This window comes from Hordeum vulgare, chromosome 5H (genome assembly GCF_904849725.1).
Source record: "Hordeum vulgare subsp. vulgare chromosome 5H, MorexV3_pseudomolecules_assembly, whole genome shotgun sequence".
Taxonomy (NCBI): Eukaryota; Viridiplantae; Streptophyta; class Magnoliopsida; order Poales; family Poaceae; genus Hordeum; species Hordeum vulgare.
The window spans coordinates 6,570,501-6,592,953 of NC_058522.1; the positions used below are offsets into that span (position 1 = coordinate 6,570,501).

Below are 22,453 nucleotides of genomic sequence, written 5' to 3' on the forward strand. Positions count from 1 at the left end.
TAGGATTCCCCCCTCCCCCCTCCAGTTTAGGCGTCTTACAATGATACAATCATTTACTTGTATTTCGTCTTTTTATATACTGTTTGTCAGACTGGACTCTGTTTAGGTGTACGCATCGTAGTTATGCAGAGACTGAATGTAATGCTTAAACTCTCAGTAATAAAGCGCTCCTTATCGAAAAATTGCCAGACAAGATACCCCAATGATAATCATGTCCCACTGGGTTCATTTTCTTGGCTAGCCACAAAATGCGTTACAATAGTAGTATCATTATCAAGTATCTAAATTCATTTGCAAATAAGACACTTGATATATATAGATAGTCTCTTATAAGTAAATCATCTATCACCTATACACCTAATAATCATTGATAGTAAGAATCATACATTCAACCAATATATATTTGTCAGTGCTCCTCTTCATCTATGATACTGATGTTCTTGACCCATGTGCGTTCCCTTAGATACGTTCTCATAAACAAAAGGAGCCAAGTTTATTCAAACAAATATTCATATGTACGGTTCCCGCTAAATGGCATAGCGGCCGATATCACCTACTATAGCGGCCGTAACATCTTGACGAGCCAGCCGCGATATGCTTTTGTCCGCGATCTTAAAGTTTGAACGCACCAAACATGTCATCACATAAAGCCACAAAATGGTGCATAAAGCTAGCTACAAGTTTAACAACACTTGGTAACATAGCATTCTACTCCAATGCGCTAGATGCATCGCCCTTAGCTAGCGTCATGTTGTTGTTGGTTTTCCAAGCTAATAGTATCTACGAGCAGCACCAAATTGATCATTTTGATCAATCAATATCTAGCAACCTTTCTATACCATATCGAACTTGCATTATACAGGTCATACGCTAGTGCTTTGTAGGTCAGTCTCGGCAAGTTGCCTCGGCAAAAGCGAAGCTGGTCCTGAAGCCTACAATCTAGAATTCTTGCATTGCATCTGAGTGCATTAGCTTGATGCCATGATATACATAGTGTTTCGATAAGCAGTAACTGATTGCGTCATCAATATTTTGCATGCATCATGCCGGGGTCCAGATTCTCTGTTGTAGCTGTACCACATTTAGAGCATGGTTAATAGTATAGCCAACTGCTGGCTCTAAGCAATCTTATAACCCATCTTATAGCTAGCTTGTACAATAGTTAGTTATAAAAGAGTACTACTTTTATCATATATGACCCACCTTTCATGCTCACAAAGCACCTAGGAGCACGTGATAGAGCTGACTCTTCACGAAGAGCTCGCTTTGCTTCTCTCTCATCTTCTCTCTCATCCAACTCAGCAAAAATATAATATTTTAATTCTTACTGCCTGCTGACTGTACCTTATTGTACTTGCTCTTATGGTCGTTGTCCCATGGTGTCCACCCCATGTGTCATTGGTACCAGTGTACGTAATGTTACTACAGAGGATCTCAAACCGGCATGTGGTGGTTCTATGTTGTTCGAATCTTACTTCAATTGCTGTAAGGTTATCATTCAACTTGGCAACGAAGATGTAATATTTCATACTTTTAGAGAAAATTACAATAAGCTAGCTACAAAAGTCAAAACTAGTTTCTCCATTGGCACGGGTATGACTCGGTATCTCACACACCGTCAGATTTGCTTGACGAGTCATTGCAATCTGGTAGATTAGAAGCTAGCACTGATGGATTGAATGACAAGATGCATGCTTTGGATGAAAACCCATGATCTTGCCTCTCTAGGTTGAATGCTTCATCATGCATTGTTAAGGTCTATGTGTAATGCCCTTGACGCTTTCTTGATGGTGTTATCTCAAATCTTAATTCGGGGATAGAATTCCCAAGTGCCAACTTTGATTGCTACCATCAACATCGGTGAGCGTGCGGCGATCCTTTCCTGGAGGCTTTGTCTTGGAGTACATTTCATGTTCGTTCTTTGATCAAATATCGTAGGGTTTGTGTAGTGACTATTGTGAGGCATATCCTTTTGTGGATGGCCTCGAGTCTTTATTTTTACTTTTGTAAGTCAAGTCTTTCCATATCAACTTGGGCTTTGCTTTGCTTTATCCAATAACCAAGAACATACGGTTTTGTGCATGAACCAATGCAGAGGTTGGAGATTGATCCTCCTTTTCAATTAAAAGGTGCTAGCAAACTACCGAACTGTTTTCATTGTGTACAATTTACGCACTTTATATTTAATTAGATTCCTTGCCATCTACCTTATTTATTGCTTGATATTAGTTGGGGGTTTGAATACTTTTTTCTTTTATATATACTATTCAGATTTCTCCCTTCACATTGCCGATCTATATGCCTCTCCCGCAACACCATCTATTTTCTCACTATGTGATTGCTTTGTTTCTATTATACCATTAGTAGGCATCCGAGGCATTGGGATGATTACAACAACACTGCAGATTGAAACATCACCACATTCCCAAGATCATACCTCCGTTGAGAGGTCGCTATAGAGGAATACTCCAAAGCATGGTGCTTTACATGCATGCAGAAGATAGAGCACCAAAGAAAAACTCCCTTGCAACTGCCATGGCAGCTAAATTCCCATAGTAGCTTGAACTCACCAACTGTTTCCACATACCTTCCTACACCTCCAATGTTGTGTCATTCTACGCTTACTCATACCTTGGAAACGGGATATTTATACCCACTAGAAACTTTGATTTTGGCAGATTTTTTCTTTTGCGTTGACTCTATTGTGAACTCATGGTTTCATTATATTGGAATAGAGAGCTAGGACGTGACCATAATTTTACAAACAAAAATTAATTGCTAACGAGAGTTTTTCCAAAGTCTGTAAGATGCATTTGTTGGAAGAAATATGACATTGATATCACATTTCATTGTGCGAGAGTCCCCAGAAACTCGTAGGGGCACGCAGGGATAGGATCATGCATGCATGCAGACGTTAGATTTCTTTAAGATTTGTAAACTTGTTTGGTATTAAGTATTTTGATTAATGTAGGGTGGGGGTGCATCCATGCATGCTTTTGAACGCTTTTGCCAGAGTTGCATGCGTCATCCACCCCCACCTCCCATGCCTTTTCATCTCATCTTCAAATTTGAATGTACCACATCATTTGAATTGAAATTCCAATGCATTTTTATGTTCGATGCAATGGGAACTTTAAAACAAGACCAATCTGAACAAAGTTTCAACTATTGAAAATTTATAGTTGAAACATTTAGTTTTTACCAATTTCATTAAGTTTTGCCGATTTAGAGTTTAAGGATTATGGCTGAGGGTATAAGTTTTAGGGCTAAGGTTTTGTAGTTTAATCTACAAATTTTAGTTTTACAAACTTAGGGTTTGGGGTTTGCGTTGATATTTTATTTATAAAAGTTGATGAATTTATTAATACGTTCCTATCAAGTTTACATAGTTGAAACTTAGTAATGTTTCTAAAACATGACCAAACGTGTTAAAGAGTGGTCTTGTTCAAAATCCCTCGTCACCATGAACATGAATGTGCAAACAAAATATAAAATTGGACTTTTGGTAAAATAGTTACCATAGTTTCTAATATTGAAGTGAAAAAAAAACATGGGAGGTGTGAAGTAAAAATGAACCAAGTGTTTATTGAAGGACCCTTACAAGTGCCCCATGTTAGGCTAGATCACATGGCAAATTGAATGTTTTCATGGCAAGTTTAGTTATGCGAGGATGGCAATTTAGTTCACAAGCATGGCAATTTCGTGTTTCGGTTTATTTTGAATAAAAGCTTGTCGCGTGTCACTTGAATTTGCCATCCTTGCATGACTGAAATTGCCATAAAAAACGCCAGGGCCAGGGTGCCATGCACCTGCTGTGTGGCACTTATCATTTGGGTTATTTAAATGGATTTTTTAGAGCAAGAACTTCTTTATTCAAATACGAATGATACAACTGTAATTTTACATAATGTACTTTGCAAGACAGAAAAATAACAACCCATAACATCGGCAAATTGTTATTAATGAGAGCTACACACACCGAGAAGAGCAACACTGCCACAAGGAACCAGCTATGCCGCTAGGAGGGTCCACCATGGGAATCATCCTTGAGGCTTTTTAAGCCACTTGAGCCATCCGAACTGTTCGGGATGTAAAACTGATGAATGCACCTTGGTCGTAACGTTAAAGTTCGTGTATCAGCTAGATCTTCATTAGAGGAGAAAGTAACCTCACCTACAACAATTGGAAAACAAGAAGAACATTAACCGTCTTGCAAAGGAACCACACACCAACTACCGAGACCTGAAGAAAGTCCCACATATTTGTGGACACAAACTCTCACAAGCGGTCATCGATGGTGCATCCCACTACATCGAGGCAGGGAGAGATCTTATTCCAACACGTCATCGCCGTCACCACCTCGCCGATGTCTCTGAGGAGAACTTATCACTACATGAATTAGGTAATTTGCCGTCTCTAAAAATCTTTTCCGTCAGCTTTTCGTCGGGACTTACGGCAAAGACAATGTTTGTCGTCTGCTGTTGACGGGAAAAAATGCTTCGCCGTGTGGTTCTTTATTGCAGTCGGCAAAAAGAGCTCTTTGCCGTCGATGTTTTTATTTTTATTACACCCGGTAAAGATATACTTGGCCGTCTATTTTATAACGCAGACGACAAAGTATGTCTTTGCTGTTTGTGTTTTAAAAACAGATGGCAAAGAAGAAACACATATCGCGGATCAATCACACAAATCGATGACATGGTAGAATCTCGCGTGCACAACGAATGCGCCCACCCCACGCGCCTCACCCGTCCACATCCAACGTCTCACCCACCCAATGACCCCATGCGTCGTCTAACCTCTCTCTCTTAGGCCAACTCCACCGCGCAACCTCATCCTGTCCGGCCCCGTCCGTTTGGGGTAAAAGGGACAAATCGGTCGGCCCAGCGCGAGACTGCCCGAACCCATCTTGTCCGTTTTGTCTCCGGGACGACCCATTTCGAGCGCAAACTTGCGCGGGGTTTGGGTCGCGGCGGACAGCAAACGGGCGCGCGCTCGTCCGCGTCGAGGCCGCGTGGCAGGCGGCCACCTACCTCCCACCCGCCCACATCAATGCGCACGAGCGACCTGGCCCGCCTATCATCCGCCCAGGAAACGGTCGCGGTCCTTCTTAAATGGCGAAGCCGTGGACCGGTCGTTGGGCACCTCACACCAAAGCCATACACAAGCGGCCGCCAGGAATAGACTAACAATAGCGGACAAGTAACTGGCTTGATGGGATCAGAATTGCTCAATTAGCTTCGGTTCGATGCTCTTTGGATCAAGATTACCCTCTTCTCTATTGTTTAGTTATTTTTTAACACATTCTCTAGTTCTTAAATACTTAGTTTGTCAATCGTAGTGGATACCCAGAATTGTGTTCTATATATGAATCATCAATTAAGATTAGTGTTTTAAAACTGCCAATAATTCATATATATTTTGAGAGATGAGACCAACATTAAAGTTGCAATGATTTCTGATAGCTTTCCAATAGAACTGAATTTTGTCAATTTGGATTATTGTTTGTTCAGATATTATCATACAGTGCTTCTACATACCAGAGTATCAGATTCTAGTAAATTTATGTTTTGAAAGAATTAGTCCATTTCTATGAAGAACCAATTTCCGAACACATTATGAAACTTGTACATAATTTCCTGATGATCACTGAAGTGTGCTTATATGCTTGAATTGATAAACTTGACAAAATTCAGAGTTCAAATCAAAGGGAGGAAAATATATTATTAGGTTCTTGTTGTGACACGAGCATTTTTGTGAGTTTGGACCTCTCACGGTGGAGATAACAGCCCTACGTCTCATGCTCTGAAGAGGCTTTTCTTATCTGTTATGAATACGGAGTTACATGGTGTATTAGAGAAATGAGAGAATGGATCCCCAAGCTAAGTCCAGAGACTAGAGAGAGAGTAAGAGCTGGGGGGGGGGGGGGATGAGCAGCCCCTAGCTATGTGGTGGGGGTGGATTATATAGAGTGTGCCATCCCTCACCCCTTATGTTACAATGTGGGGCATTAGTACCATGATGTCAGCCCACTGCGAAACCTGCACTATGAGGATGATGCTCTATCTGCCTTGTTGTTTGTTGATCTTGCATATCTGAGTGAGTTGTACGACCGAGTGGTTGACTCTCGTCCGAGTGGTATAGACTGTACTTGTCTGAGTGAATAGTATGTATGTATTTGTCTGGACCCACCTCATGTGTTGATCCCATGCTATTATGGTATTTTGACCCTTCATGGGCCTACCCGTTTTGTGTATCCCCAACAGTAGCCCCTGAGACTGTGACTAATTGCTGGTAGTAGGTTGGAGTCCGTTGAATCCGTTGAACTCGATTGTTGTTGCAGGACCTGACCAAGTAGAATGTTTTTTTTTGTATTTCTCTTCCAGCGAGGGCACGCGGAGTGCACCCACTAGATGTAGTCTCCGAGCCTCTGTCGGACTAGATGAGTCTGGCAAAGGGTTTAAGTCTTCTAGTGCTCCTCCTGTTGAATGCTTGTTGAGTCTGCCTTATATGATTTCTGCATCAAGGTCGAGTCCCCGAGTGTATTTTTAACTTAGGCGATACGGGATCGCAGCTAAGCCCCCGAGTATAGATGATGTCCTACTCGAAGTAGTTTTTAACTTAGACGAAGTCAGGTTCGAAGCTAAGCCCCCGAGTGTGGAGGATGTCCGCACTCAGAGTTCTTTTTAACTTAGGCGATACGGGGTCGCAGCTAAGTTCCCGAGTGTGAAGGATGTCTGTACTCGGAGTTGTTTTTAACTTAGACGATAGGAAGTCGTAGCTAAGTTCCTGAGTGTGGAGCATATCCGTACTCGGAGTAGTTTTTAACTTAGGCGATATGGAATCGCAGCTAAGTTCGGGAGTGTCGAGCATGTCCGTACTCGGAGTAATTTTTAGCTTAGGCGAAGTCAGGTTCGCAGCTCAGCCCCCGAGTGTGTAGCATGTCTGTACTCAGAGTATTTGTTAACTTAGGCGAAGTCATGTTCGTAGCTAAAATCCCGAGTATGGAGCATGTACGTACTCGGAGTAGTTTTTAACCTAGGCGAAGTCAGGTTCGCAGCTAAGTTCACGAGTGTGGAGCATGTCCCTACTCGGAGTTGTTTTTGACTTAGGCGATATGGAATGGCAGCTAAGTTCCCGAGTGTGGAGCATATCCGCACTCAGAGTTGTTTTCAAATTAGGTGATACAAAGTCACAGCTAAGTTCCGGAGTGTGGAGCATGTCCGTACTAGGAGTAGTTTTTAACTTAAGAGAAGTCTGGTTCGCAGCTAAGCCCCCAAGTGCAGCGGACGTCCGCACTCGGAGTTGTCTTTAACTTAGGCAAAGTCAAGTTTGTAGCTAAGCCCCCTAGTGTGGAGCATGTCTATACTCAGAGTAGTTTTTAACTTAGTCGAAATCAGGTTCGCAGCTAAATTCTGGGTGTGGAGTGTGTCTGCACTTGGAGTTGTTTTTATCTTAGGTGAAGTAAGGTTCACAGTTAAGCCCCCGAGTGTGGAGGATGTCCGCACTCGAAGTTGTTTTTAACTTGGGCGAACTCAGATTCGCAGCTAAGTCCCCGAGTGTGGAGCATGTCCGTACTCGGAGTAGTTTTTAACTTAGGCGAAGTGAGGTTGGCAGCTAAGCCGGTCACCCACTGGGGGTTGTGGTGTAGATGTGTTCAGCTGAGCAATTTCACATGGGCCGGCTGAGTGACAAGACGTGCCGCACAGAGTGGTGATGTGCGAGGCATCTGAGTGATGAAGACGAGTCCAGCTGAGTGGCGACGCGAGGGTAGGCCATGTGATGAAGACACACTCAGGGAGTGACGGCGCGCAAGGCGGATGAGTGATGGAGACGCGTCCAACCGAGTGACGACGCCCTAGGCGGACAAGTGATGTAGGCGCATCCAGCAGAGTGGCGATGTGCGGAACGACCATGTGATGAAGACGTGGTCGGCGGAGTGACGACGTGCGAGGCGGCCGAGTGATGGAGACGCGCTCAGCGGAGTGACGGCACACGAGGCGACTGAGTGATGGAGACGCGTCCAACCGAGTGGCGACGCGCTGGGCGGCCAAGTGATGTGGGCACGTCTAGTAGAGTGGCGACGCGCGAGGCGGCCAAGTGATATAGGCGCGTCCAGCAGAGTGGCGACGTGTGGGGCGGCCATGTGATGAAGACGTGCTCGACGGAGTGACGGCACGCGAGGCGTCCGAGTGATGGAGATGCGTCCAACCGAGTGGCAACGCGCTGGACGGCCAGGTGATAAAGACGCGCTCGGCAGAGTGACGACGTGCGAGGCGGCCAAGTGATGGAGACACATCCAACTGAGTGGTGACGCGCTGGGCGACCAAGCGATGTAGGCGCGTCCAGCAGAATGACGACGCGTAGGGCATCCGAGTAACCGTGTAACCCGTGTACAAAAAATAGCGCACACCAATGTATAAGTTTCTCAAAGTAATATGAGTTTGCTGAAATGATTTGTTTAAATAACATCCATTTGCACCCGCTGGGTGTACGAGGTGATTGCTGGTTCGGAATCAACAAGAGTCTAAAAGAGTGAAGGATTCGACTGAACTCGTTTGAGTACTGGACCCAAATAAAGCGAAAGTGTAGTGTCCCGACATGAAAATAAACATCCGAGCGCAGAGGTACACTCGGTGGCGTTGCCTCCGAGTAAACATCAAGTGTGACTTACGTGATGCTCGGGAATGCAAAAATGACTATTTAACAGAATGCAGTGTAGTGCGTGAAGAATGACTTAGCTCTCCGACGACGCGTGAGCGTCTGCATGGCGAAGAAGCGTCCAGAAAAGTAATGAAGATGTGCCTCATGGAGTAGCGATGCACGGAGTAGCGAATCGCGGAGCAGCCGAGTGATGAAGGTGTGTCTCACTGAGCAGCGACGCGCGGGGCGGCCAGGTGATGAAGACGTACCTCACGAAGCGGCAATGCGCGGAGCAGCCGAGTGATGAAGGAGTGTCTCACCGAGTGGCGACGCAAGGGACGACCGGCTGATGATGAAAGTGTGTCCGGCGGTGTGGCAACGCACAGGGTGGCCGACTGGTGCAAACGAGTCCGACGGAGTGGCCGCGCGCAGGGCGTCCGACTGATGCAGACGTGGCTGACGGAGTGGCGACACTTGGGAGCGACGAGCTGGTGAAGACGTGTGCAGCGGAGTGGCGACACACAGGGCGGCCGACTGATGCAGACTTGTCCGGCGGAGTGGCGACGCATGAAGCGACCGAGTGGTGCAGACGTGTCCGACAGAGTGGCGACGCGCAGGGTAGCCGACTGATGTAGACGTGTTTGGCGGAGTGGCAACACATGGAGCGGCCGACTGATGCAGACGTGTCCAGCGGAGCGGCGACGTGCAGGGCGGTCAACCCATGCAGACGTGTCCGGTGGAGTGGCGACGCGTGGAGCGGGCGCCTGGTGCAGACGTGGAGTGTCGGCACGCGTGGCTGTCGACTGATGTCGACGCATCCTGCATAGTGACGGCGCGCAGGGCGGCCGACTGATGTAGACGCGTCCGGTGAAGTGACGACGCGCAGGGTGATCGACTGATGTAGACACATCCTGCAAATTGGGGGCGCACGGGGAGAATGACCGACTGATGTAGATGTTTTTCGCAGAATGGCGGCGCGCGGGACGGCCAGCATTCGGTGGAGTAACGACACGCATGACGGTCGATTAATGTAGACACATCCTGTAAAGTGGGAGCGCACAGGGCGGCTAACTGGTATAGATGCATCACGCGGAGTGTCAACGCGCAACGGTGGCCTGTTGATGTAAACGCGTTCTGGAGAATAACGGCGCACGGGGACGGTCAGATGATATAGATGCATCCGGTGGAGTAACGACGTGCAGGACGTTCGTGTGGAACAAGAAGACGTCCGACCAATTGACGACGCCCAGAGCGGTCAAGTCAAACATGTCATCGAGAAAGTGTTCGAATAAAAACACACGAATAATTGAGTGCCTGCACGTTAGTCGCTTGTACGTGCCCGAGAAAATGAGGCGTGCCCGAGTATAGGATCTGTCCACATGAACAAATCTGTCCGAGGAAGCCAGGGGCATACCTGTCCGAGTAAACAAAGACAGGCTTTGTTTTGCCCGTGAATGGCTCTTTAGGTCTGCTTATAGTGGGGAGTAACATATAGTAGTATCATGCATATGTTATTATTGTATGATACTACCTTCATAATGCATAGTATCATAAACTAGTATTATCATAGATGATCTCATTTATTGACATGCATGACACATAGTAGCATAGCATTTAACATGATACGGTATCCACCTATGTTACCAGCTATGTTACCCCACTATAGTTAGCCTCACTGAATAGCGGATTAATGAGGCAGCGAATTAATACGGCATAGATGATGGCCAGATTCCGTGTCCTTTCCTATTCCTGCATGCAGTTAGGCTGGTCACAATGGGGAGTAACATAAGGTAGGAACCTACACACTTTTCTAGACTATGTTCCTACCTCCACAGTGGGGAGTAACATATATGTAGTGTCATGCAACAATGCATTTATTAGGCTATAGACTCATTGTTTGTTGGAGTGTGTGATGTTCCGGTAACTTAGCTAGTTACCACAAGCACCTCTCTCTTCATTAAATATGTGCCATATAAGCAAAGTTGTATTGGAGTGTGTGATGTTACTGCTAAGTTCCTCCCCATTGTGACCAGCCTTAATAGATTGAGGGCCACCACGCCATGCGTTTCCTTCCTGAATGTAGTTGGTTGATCGAGGGACTGCTCCAGACAGGCTGGTCATAATAGAGAGTATCATATAGTACTTCCTCGACTATTTGTGTGTTTCACGTTAGGCTGACCATATAGTACTTCCTCGACTATTTGTACATATAGTACTTCCATGTTAGGCTGGTCATAATGGTACTACCTTCATAATGTACATATGAGTATCATATAGTATCATGCATATAATACTATTGTATGATACTACCTTCATAATGTATAGTACTCATTATGATACTAACGTCCTGCACGTCGTTACTATGTAGAACATGTCGTGTCGATCCGTCGTTGATGGTTGAAGAAATAACCATCTGCATCATGACTCAATAGACGTTATGTCCCACGGTGAGCGTCAACTGTCGTGGTAACGATTCCTAGAATAGAAAGGGGTAGGATAAAAGAGCATGATCTATTGAGATGCAAATGGGTGACACTAGTGTTTTAGCGAGTTCGGGCCTCTCACGATGGAGATAACATCCCTACGTCTCGTGCTCCGGAGAGGCTTTGCTTATCTATTATGAATACGAAGTTACATGGAGTATTAGAGAACGGATCGCAGCCCCTAGCTATGTGGTGGGGGTGGTTTATATAGAGTGTGCCACCCCTTAACCCTTATGTTACAATGTGGGGCATTAGTGCCATGATATCAGCCCAATGCGAAACCTGCACTATGTGCATGATGCTCCGACTGCCTTGCTGATTGTTGATCTTTGCATATTCAAGTGAGTTGTATGGCCGAGTGGTTGACTATCGTCCGAGTGGATAGTCTGTACTTGTCCGACTGGATAGTATGTCTGTATTTGTCTGGGTCCACCTTATGTGTGGACCCCCATGCTATTATGGTATTTCGATCCTTCATGGGGCTATCCGTTTTGTGTATCCCCAACAGAAGGCATTAGGAAACTGCGAGTAGTACCATAAATAGCGAGAGATACAAAATTGTCCGACAAGATAGCACAGTGACAATCATATCCCACAGGGTTCATTTGCTTGTCTAGACATGAAATGCACTCCAAACTCGTCTGGGAATAAGCCACTGTATACAAATAGTCTCACCTATACACCCTGTAATCATTGGTAGTATGAACCATACATTCAACCAATATATGTTTGTTAGTGCTCCTCCTCATCTATGATACCTATGTCTTCGACCAATGTGCCTTTCCTAAAACTCATAGACGAAAGACGTCAAATTTTACTTTTACCAGGATTCCACTTATGTAGAATTGATACATATCTGCATCGACAACAACATATCATTTAATCCTAGAGATGTGAGTTAGTGGGAAATTGCTAGTGGCATGGTAAATGACCGGGGATATGTAGTTGAAAAACTTGAGAATACAACAAGATTGCAGGCGAGAGTTTATTTTCTAATTTAGCCACAAATTGGGATTACATGTGCATCATCAAATGTATCTAAACTAATGTACTAGCAAGAGATACTTAATTGATAGACATGATACCATAATGACAATTGTGTCCCACTGGGTTCTGTTGGGTTTAGTCCCACATCGGTTGTGGGAGAAGACATAACACGACTTATAAGGGTGAGGGTGTCCCCTCCTACCAGGCTAGTCTTTTGGGGGGAGAGGGCCCAAGGCCTGTCATAAGTCGGTGTTGCTTTCTGGTTGGGCCTGTTGACGCATGTGAGTCGAAAACACTGGTGTTAGCGGACCGGGAATTGCGTAACAAGTAGTATCAGAGCCCAGATGACCGGAATAAATCTCGATGGACTCACGGGTCGTCGGTCATGGTAGATGGGCTGGAACGCTGGTGTTAGCGGGCCCATGGGTGACCGATGTGTGAGGGGAATATTGTTGGGTTTAGTCCCACATCGGTTGTGGGAGGAGACATAACACGACTTATAAGGGTGAGGGTGTCCGACCTGTCATAAGTCGGTGTTGCTCTCCGGTTGAGCCTCTTGACGCATGTGGGTCGAAAACGCTGGGTTAGCGGACCCGGAATTGCGTAACAAGTTCATTTCCTAGGCTAGCCACAAAATGCATTACAATAGGAGCATCATTATCAAGTATCTAAACTCATTTGCAAATAAGATAGTGGATAAATATATATAGTCGGTTATACATAAAGCATCTACTCCCTATACACCTAATAATCATTGCTGGTAAGAATCATACATTGAACCGATATATATTTATAAGTGCTCCTCTTCATATATGATACTGATGTTTCGACCCATATTCCTTCCCTTAGAAACGTTCTCATAGACGAAAGTAGCCTAGTTTTTCAGACAAATAACCATATGTAGTGTTCCCGCGAAATGTCATAGCGGGCACTATCGGCCGCTATAGCGCCTGTAGCATTTTGATGAGCCAGCCATGAAAAGCTTTTACCATCAATCTTAAAGTTTGGACGCAGCCCAAGTATCTTCTCATGTGGCACCATACACGTACAGGATTATTCCCCACAACTCCCATTCACTTCTAGTCGGCTCCTCTAATTCTCAGTCGAATTATTATAGCATACTGGCAATGGATTGCTATGAATGTGCCTGAAGAGCTCTCGGTCGGTCTCCGCAGTTGACAACGAGTCCATCGTCCATGCCCTTGGGCATCCCTTTTGTGGGACAAGGATCGAAGAATACAACCATGTTTTTGTGGTCTTGGAATCAGCCTGATACGTCAATGACAAAATTATTTCGGCTTTGTCTAGGAGGACCTTTCATGTTCGTTGTTTGATCACATGTCATAGGGTTTGTGTAGTTACTATTGTGAGGCATATCCTTCTGTGGATGGCCTTGAGTCTTTATTTTTATTTTTGAAAGTCAAGTCTTTCCACAGCAACTTGGGCTTTGCTTTGCTTTATGCAATAATCAAGAACATACGGTTTTGTGTATCAACCCATGCAGAGGTTGGAGGTTGATCCACCTTTTCTACTGAAAGGTTCTACCAAAGTACTGAACTGGTTTTCATTTTGTCCAATCGACGCACTTCATATTGAGATTCCTTGCCATCTAACTTACTTATTGCTTGACATTAGTTGGGGGTTTGAATACTCTTTTCATTTATATATATTATTCAGAGTTAGTCCCTTGACATTACCGATCTATATGCCTCTCCTACAACACCATCTATTTTCTTAGTATATGATTGCTTTGTTTCTATTCTACCAATAGTAGGCTTCCGAGGCATTGAAATGATTAGAATAATACCCCATAGTGACTGGAACTCATTAACTGTTACCGCTTATCTTCCTATACCTTCAGTGTTTTTTTTTTCCTATGCTGACTCGTAAATTGGAAAGGGTATTATTATACCCATCCAGAAACCTTGATTTCGTCAGCTTTTTTATTTTGTGTTCACTCTATTATGAACTCATGGTTTCATTATTTTGGCGTAGAGAGCTAAGAGGTGACCATTATTTTCCAAAATTTTATAACTGCTAATGAGAGTTTTTCCAAAGTCTGTAAGAATTATACATTGGAAGGAATATGACATTGATATCGCATTTCTTTCTGAAATAATTCCCACAAACCCATAGGGGCACAAATGTATAGGACCTTGCATACATTCAGCCATTAGATTGCATGAAGATTCTAATGGTTTAAATCGTAAACTTTATAGTTCATGGATTGTATGTAAACTTGATGAACCCTAAGATAAGCGATATCCCCAACATTGCTCTAAATCGTAAACTTTGTTTGGTCACAAGGATTTTGATTACTGTAGGGCTGGGTGCATCCATTAACACTTTTGAGAGCTTTTGCCGAAGTTGCATGCATCATCACCCCACCTCCCATGCCTTTTCATATGATCTTCAAAGTTGAATCTACCATATTATTGGAATTGAAAGTCCAATGCATATATGTGTTCGATGCAATGTGAACTTTTGACCAAGATCAATCTTGACAAAGTATCCAATATTCAAACTTTATAGTTGTAATATTGAATTTTTACCAAGTTACATCAAGTTTTACCAATTTAGAGTTCTTGGTTTGGGGTTTAGGGATTATGGCATAGGGTTTAGTCTTTAGGGCTGATGGTTTATGATTTAGTCCTCGATTTTTAGTTTGACAAACATAGGGTTCAGGGTTGTGTTCAGGATTTAGTTCTAAAACTTGATGAATTTATTATTCTTATTATCAAGTTTACATAATTGAAACTTAGTGATGTTTCTAAAACATGTCCAAACATGTTAAAGACTGATCCTTTTAAAAATCCCCTGTCACGCCGAACACGAATGTGCAAATGAAATACAAAATTTTATTTTTCGTCCAAAAGTCAACATAGTTTCAAATATTGAAGTCCAAAGTCACCATGGCATCTAGTAAACACTATATGTGGATATTTTCCCACTTCAGATCAATAGTTGAGAAATTAGGCCGTGAGAGAACGTCAAAAATAAAGATTGTTGGAAAAGACGAGGTTGAAAGAAGCCTTTATGGGTAGCTTGTTTTTGGTGAAGGAATTGCTGCCAGTTTGGATGAACAAGTTTCGAAGGAAGTACAAAAAGCTGATGATCATTACTAATTAGATCAATTGCATTCGTGTTCATATATAATAGCGCTAGTGCCATACGAACTTATTTCAACATGCTGGTTTGTGACAGCTTCTCGAGAGAAACACATGATAGTAGAAGAGGTTGCATCACTTATAAAACTCAGCATCGACATTAACACAACGTCCAAATGGTTATTACTATCTGCGGATTAAGCATTATTTTCTTGGAACTCATTGTTCAACCATGGCTCTCAGTTCCGAGAAGATAATAGCTGTGCTGCGAGCTGGGGCTGAATATGTTGGATGCGATGTGCAAAACAGCATCCTTGTAGTGGGTAGCCAGCCCAGCGTCATCGCAGCTGAGTGCATTGGCAAGCCGTGCATAGTTGTCCGAAGAAGGTGACTGATTTCATCTTTCGGTATGCTTAGTCAGTACTGACTAATGTTGCATGTTATCCTACTTCTGCCTGCCCTTCCCAACATAACCTCTAAAGCAGAATTTCACTCCGCGAAGGCTGTCATGGATGGATTCGGTGACACGGGCTTAACAATATAAAAACTACTAAGTAAGAGGTGGTCTTAATACCTTTGTAAACTAGGCATTGTATGTGCGTTCCCTGCCATCAGTCTGTAACCGACCGACTTCGTCATGATTTGAAACCTGAGCAAGCAAAGCAAGGCTTTATGTAATGTTGAGCTTGCGCCAGAAAGTTACAATAAGCATGAGTTGTATTGTTGTGTGTGTGTGTGTGTCGTTATTGTACCGGTGAAGTATTGAACATTAGTACTATTGCCCATTGAGACCGGTGAAGTATTGAACATTAGTACTATTGCCCATTGAGTACCTATGTTCTATGCCATTATATACAGCTTCCTGACTCCTTGCCATCTACCTTATTGCATCATGATTGTTGGGGATCTGGATCATTTCCCCATATAATTATACCAATTTCCTCCTGGAGCGTTGCTGGTCTATGTCGGCTGCCAAAGCATTTCATTGCATACAATATTGCCATTTGCCTTGTTGTTGTTTGATTGCTTGTAGACATGGAAGGCATTGGGAAGTATGCATAGACTTAGGAGTAGCGCGTGTTGGGATCAGACGCTACTACTAAGTTGGGCCAGGTAGTGGTGGTCCAGGGCTACCACAGCAGTAGCACTGGTCGAGAGGAAGCGCTACTGCTAGTACGATTAGCAATAGCGTGTGTTGGGAACAGGTGCTATTACTAAGTTGGGCAAGGGAGTGGTGGCCAAGGCTACCATAGCAGCAGCGCTGGCCAAGAGCATGCACTACTGCTAATATGATTAGCAGTAGCGTTTGCCGCCACCCAGCATTGCTACTAATTAATAGAAGCCCGGGCCACATTAAAACCGGTACATGTAATATTCTACCTATAAGCTTTTTCCTAGTTGTTATGTATTGTTTTTTATTTAAGTTCATTTGTTACAAACCCTTCTGCAGGAAGAATTCCAAGAGAGTTTGAGTTGTGATTGATTAGCGCTTTCAAGCTATTCCAAATTAATTTTAAAAACCACAAGCTCCTTTTCTTCCTCGCGAATAGGGGAATAATAGGCCATTGGATAAACACATTCTCTCCTATGTGAGAAGTTTGTAGTTATTTATTACAATTGCAGTCATAACACATATAATCAAAAGTTTGTGCATGTTCTGACCCATTCTGCATGCTTTAATGCCAATAAATATTTTTGGGCCCTATTACTATCTTATGTAGTCATGTGTGCAATTATTTTATCTTTGGTGTGCCATGTGTTTACTCTATGAATAAATCTATCATGGACATTAAGTTACCTGATCGATGTCTGATATTGTGTATGAATATCATTCAAAATTTCATCTATGATGCACTTTGTGAGGCTGTCTATGTAGCCACATTAGCAACATATGACTGAAATTGAGAGAAGATTTCAAGGTTTGGTTTAATTCTTAATTGCTATTATTTTTTATATCTTTTTTGGCAAATATTTTGATGCCAACACTTGCATTTTCTCTTGAAATAAGTCCCATAATGTGTTCATGGTAATAACATAAGTAAACCTCTATATGTGGATTTATTTTTTCCACTGAAGATCGATAGTTGAAAAGTTAGGCCCTAAGAGAATGTAAAAAATAAATATTGTTGGAAAACATGAGGTCCAAAGAAGCCTTTGTGGGCAGCTTGTTCTTGGTGAAGGAGTTTCCTCCACTTTTAGTGAACAACTTACGAGGGATGCACAAAAGGCTGCGGAGATTACTAATTGTAGAAATTTGTATTCTTGTTCATATTTAATAGGTCTAGTGCCGTCAAAACTTATTTCAATATGCTGGGCTGTGACAGCTTCTGCACAGAAAAAGAGGATAGCAGAAGAGGTTGCATCACTTCTGAAACTCAGCGTTCACATTAATACAACATCTTAAAGGTTATTAGTATCTGTGGATTAAGCATAATTTCTTGCACTCGAGTAATATACAAAAATTCACTGTTGAATAACGAATTTCAGTTCCGAGAAGATAATAGCCACACTGCAAGCTATGGCTGAATATGTTGGATGTTATGGGCAAACCTGCATCATTCCAGCGGGTAGCCAGCCCATCATCATCGTAGCTGAGCGCATTGGCATGGCGTGAATAGTTATGCGAAGCAGGTAACTGATTTCATCTTTGGTATAATTCTTTCTATGTTATCTTAACTTCCGTTTTCCCCTCCCAGCCGTACTGCGAGAGCTATATTTCACTCCGCAAAAGCCGTCATGGATGGATTCGGTGACACAAAACCGGACCATATCAAATGTACTTAGTAAGTAGTGGTCTTGTTATATGTGTAAACTAGGCATTGGACGAGAATTCCCTACCCTGAATATATGACCAACCTTCTGCGTGATGATCGAAACATGGCTTGATGTAAAGCAGAGCTAGCCAAATGAGGCTTTAGGTAATGTGGAGCTTGCACCCGAAAATTACAATAAGCACCATCTTGTTTGTGTTATTTTGTTGTTATTGTACTCGTCAAGTATTAGAGAACTTGAACTATTACTTGCTTGAGTCTGCTCCGTGTCCAATTCAACGCCCTTTTATACACGTCTTATTGAGTCCTTGTCATCTGCCTTACTTATTGCATCATGATAGCTGAAGATCTGGATCATTTCCATGTATATTTATACTGAGTTCATCCTCTAGCAATGTCATCACCCCAAGCATTTAGTTGTATACTGCCACTTGCTTTGTAGTTGTTCCACCTATATGTTATCAACCCAGAATGCTTCATTGTATATTGTCATTCGCCTTGTTGTTGTTTGATAACCCGTAGACATGGAAGACATTGGGAAGTTTATAATGATATTCACCCATGTGAACACGAGATAAACATGGCCTGAAGGCATCATTTCAGTAGAAGAAACATTATTTTAGTACCCTGGTGACAGTGGGGTAGTAGATGAGGCTCCCAGAAACAAGTCCAATGCTCTCCATTGCAAACTCAAACTGCTTTGTCCATCCAATCTACTTGCACATACAATGTGACTATGTATTTGTACGTATTGAAGGGGTATGATCTTTATTACTTCCTCTGTTCCAAAATAACTATCTCAACTTTGTATCAGGTCTAGTACAAAGTTGTACTAAGCTTAAAACACTTGTTTTGAGACGGAGGGAGTACTTAATAGCATGGGTTGGCACGCTAAACCATTACCTATACTTGGTCGATTGGCGCAGACCACTAGTAGAAAAGAGGGCTTTGGTCCAGGGCCTGCAATCCCATTACTCCCGGTTCACCCACAAACCGGGACCTATGGTTTCATTGGTCCCGGTTCATGAGGCCAGGGCGCCAGCAGGGCATCATGGGCCATTGGTCCCGGTTCATGTCAACCCTTTGGTCCCGGTTCCAGACACGAACCAGGACCACTAGGCAGGGACCGTTCGTATCCCCCTTTAGTACCGGTTGGTGGATCAAACCGGGACCAGGTGGACCGTTCGTATCCCCCTTTAGTCTCGGCTAGTAGAACAAAGCGGGATGAAGTTGTGGAGGCAACCGTTCGTATCATCCTTTAGTCCCGGTTGGTGGCTCAACCCAGGACTAAAGGCCCAAACGGTTTGCCTCTCGCTTCGCAAAAGCACAACCGAAGTAGACTTTGTCGCCATTTCTCTGTTCTTCTCCTCTCTCGCTCTCCTCTCTTCTCCCCCTTTCTTCTTCCCTTCTCTTCTTCCATCATGCCAACTCGCTTCGAAGAGGTGCTCACACATGGAAAGACCAAGCTCGATGTCGTGTAAACAAACGAGAGCAGGGAGGCACCACATTTTCTTAGACAGTTGAAGGGACGATGGCTTGACGCCACGGTGGATCATGAGAAGTTCTTGGGGTTTGATCTGGAGTACACGGCCGATCAACGAGGTGTTTCCGTCATCCAACTTTGTTTCAAACACAATGTCTTGATCTTCCAATGGGCGAGGTATGTTTTGAGGCTTTCTTTGATCCAAGGTTATGAAAATTGCATATATATAGTGATTTCTTGAGGTTCCATTGGATAGCAATATGCAGTTTATATATATGTTCCATTGGATAGTTAATTGAGGGTTTCTTGATCAATTCATAGGATATGAAAATTGCATAGGATCAATAGCAATATGTTCCATTTTGGAATTCTATAAAGATCAATTTCTCTTTAGTTGTAGTGAAACAATTTTATGCGGCGTTCTTTGATCCAAGGTTATCAAAATTGCATATAGATAGTGATCTCTATAGGTTCCATTGGATAGTACACTAGTTGAAAAAGGGCCTTTTGTCCCGGTTCGTAAGGGCCTTTTGTCCCGGTTTCGGAACCGGGACTAAAAGGTCGTTACTAATGCCCTTGGCCTTTAGTCCTGGTTCTTACACGAACCGGGACAGATGGGCCTCCACGTGGCCGGTGCGGCGAGCCCGGGCAGGGGGCCTTTAGTCCCGGTTGGTGACACCAACCGGGACCAAAAGGCATCCACGCGTCAACATTTTAGGTGTTGGGTTTTTTTTGAAAGGGGGGAGGGGGTTTTGGGGGGTTAATTTAGGTGTTTCATATATTGTGTTAGCTAGCTAATGAATAGAGAAAAGTGTGCTCTCTTATCTCCGTGCTTGATCGACGCTACATACTATACGTCATCTATCTGACGCTACTGGCTACATATACGTCTTAGAGAAAAGTGATATCGACCACCTCTCCTTCTGTGAGAGATTGGTCGAACAACAAGTTCTCGTATATCTATCTGACGCTACTGGCTACATATATACAATATAATTATCTCTTACAATATAATCTCCTAATTAAAATTCAACTGATTACGGTTCACATGGTATTCTCCGTCTTCAGGGATCACGTGGTCAAGAAAGAATGCCGCCATTTCCTCTTGATTTCCTCGCATATGATCTGCTGGTAGGAGTTCATTCCGCATCCGATATATCTAATTTGAAGAAGGGGGTCAATACATATATATTAATAAATGAAACTGAACACAAATGATGGTAATAAAATAAAATTGTGAATATTATTATTTACGCACGTCATATTGTTTGTCAGAGTAGCCCCGCTCACAGGTCACGTGGCGGATGGACTCGCAAATGTAGTATCCACAGTAATCATTCACTGGTTCCTGCCACAACCACTTTACAAGAAATAGAGGTCAATCAAACTGATAGTTAGCAAGCATGCTAAATGGTATTGATGAAACTAGCGCTTGAATCACTAGGAGATGCGTGGAACATGCTACTATAGTACTTACTTTCGGGTGTCTAAATTGCAGCTTCTTCGGCAGTCCCGGAGTTTCTGTGGTGAATTTTTTCCAAACCCTGTCAGACAAAGAAAACAATTACTTGATATCAGGAAATGAACAAAATTGCCGATATGGTGCGATAATGATCGATTTAACTTACTTCTCTAGAATTTCAGTCATGTCCGCATACTCGTTGGGATCTTTTCGTCTCGAGTCTAAGACGGTTACTAGTCCTTGCTCAAGCTTAATCTCTAGGAGAATATAGTGGAAGCTGCGCACGCATGCATAACTCATCAATTACATTACTATAACCTTGACTAATAAGGGAAACCGAATATGCACAAGACAGTAACACTCACTAGAATTCGTAAGGGAAGAGTATTATAGCTTTGTTTTGATTCAATACAAACGATTGTAGTAGGTTGGCCTCGGTATCTTTGGCCCGAGATTTAATCATAAATGCATCTACGAGATTTGTGTTAATGAGCCCAATATTACCGATTTGTCTTTTCTTCAATTCGACGATCTTCAATCTGCATATAATATAGTGAGGATAATTAAAAATACATGTCGTGGGGATAACCCCAGGGTAGGCTCATCAAGCTTGTTCCTTCATTGCCGGCCCAATGGACATGAAGGTATGGAGATTCCCTAGGCCCAAGTCTTCTGACCGGCTAGTCATAACCTGTCGGCTGGAAGACGAGGCGACCACCTTTCTGGCCGACCAGGCAGCCCCTGCCGGCTAGAATGTAGGCGGCCTCCCCTTCAGAGCCGGCCTGGTCCCGCCAGCCGGACTGAGGAGGAGGCGGCCAGCCTCAAGCCGGCTAGCCGGCCGAGGATCACAAGTCACATCAGATCGTAGGTCAGGAAGAGACTGTTGGGGAACGTCGCATGGGAAACAAAAATTTTCCTACGCGCACGAAGACCTATCATGGTGATGTCCATCTACGAGAGGGGAGTGATCTACGTACCCTTGTAGATCGTACAGCAGAAGCGTTAGTGAACGCGGTTGATGTAGTGGAACGTCCTCACGTCCCTCGATCCGCCCCGCGAACAATCCCGCGATCAGTCCCACGATCTAGTACCGAACGGACGGCACCTCCGCGTTCAGCACACGTACAACTCGACGATGATCTCGGCCTTCTTGATCCAGCAAGAGAGCCGGAGAGGTAGAAGAGTTCTCCGGCAGCGTGACGGCGCTCCAGAGGTTGGTGATGACCTTGTCTCAGCAGGGCTCCGCCCGAGCTCCGCAGAAACGCGATCTAGAGGACAAACCGTGGAGGTATGTGGTCGGGCTGCCGTGGAAAAGTCGTCTCAAATCAGCCCTAAAACCTCCGTATATATAGGTGGGAGGGAGGGGACCTTGCCTTGGGGCTCAAGGAGCCCCAAGGGGGTCGGGCGAGTCCAAGGGGGAAGGCTCCCCCCCCAAACCGAGTTGGACTTGGTTTGGTGGGTGGGAGTCCTTCCTTCCCTTCCCACCTCCTCTTTTTTTTTCTTTTCTCTTTGATTTT

General features: G+C 43.9%; 2 pseudogenes; both read left to right on the forward strand.

Annotated features, from left to right (window-relative positions):
- The first annotated feature begins 15,025 nt into the window (after positions 1–15,025).
- LOC123396150 lies at positions 15,026–15,791 on the forward strand (annotated as a pseudogene).
- Positions 15,792–17,002: 1,211 nt separating this feature from the next.
- On the forward strand, positions 17,003–18,011 carry LOC123396151 (annotated as a pseudogene).
- Positions 18,012–22,453: the final 4,442 nt, after the last annotated feature.